This window comes from Oncorhynchus clarkii, chromosome 12 (genome assembly GCF_045791955.1).
Source record: "Oncorhynchus clarkii lewisi isolate Uvic-CL-2024 chromosome 12, UVic_Ocla_1.0, whole genome shotgun sequence".
Classification (NCBI taxonomy): Eukaryota; Metazoa; Chordata; class Actinopteri; order Salmoniformes; family Salmonidae; genus Oncorhynchus; species Oncorhynchus clarkii.
Window position 1 is genome coordinate 92,271,830 of NC_092158.1, and position 731 is coordinate 92,272,560.

The 731-nt window shown below is 39.1% G+C and overlaps 1 non-coding gene across 1 annotated transcript; it reads right to left on the reverse strand.

Annotated features, from left to right (window-relative positions):
- Nucleotides 1–283: 283 nt before the first annotated feature.
- On the reverse strand, nt 284–355 carry trnat-cgu (transfer RNA threonine (anticodon CGU)). Its single transcript has one exon. It is a non-coding gene; the product is annotated as a tRNA-Thr (tRNA).
- Nucleotides 356–731: the final 376 nt, after the last annotated feature.

The window sequence follows — 731 nt, forward strand, 5'->3', positions numbered from 1 at the left end:
AGATTTTTAGCTGTTAAACTGTTTAACTTTGATTTCTCCTAGATTTGTTTTAGCTCTAAACTTGTTTTTACCTTGATGTCTACAATTTATTGTCTTGATGAACACCATTTATGTATGAGAAGTCTTAGCATATAACTTTTACATTGTACATGGCTGAGATTTAAACGTTTTATCAACGCATTAACTTAATATTGAGTTTGAAATACGTATCAAATATCATCATGAAGTATCACGTTGGAACTGTCCCGTTTTAAAAATGTGTCCACCGTGGACTTCGTTTCCGAGGCACGGACGGGGATCGAGCCCGCGATCTTCGGTTTACGAGACCGACGCCTTACCACTTGGCCACCGCGCCTGGTAATAGTGCGAAGGAAAAATATGAGTTTTCAAACCTTTTTCCTGCCAATTGACTGAATCCGTTTGGAAAATGTTATGGATGATACAAATATGTTTATTGATAGTAGCACGTTTTTATGACGAGCAATCTCAAACATACATCTTCAAACCAAGACCGTGTCATCTTCCAGTTGACCACTTAGCTAAGCTTAGCTAAAACTGACGTTGGTAGCTAGCTACTGGAAGTTAGCTACACGGGTCGTTTTCAAAATGTGACTTTAGCCGCTAGAAAGCAAAATAGGATGATGATGATGATGATGCCCGATACGTATTGTGTTTATTATCAGCAGTGCTCGATTGTAAATGACGCTATTTTAGGACACGCCCTGTCCACG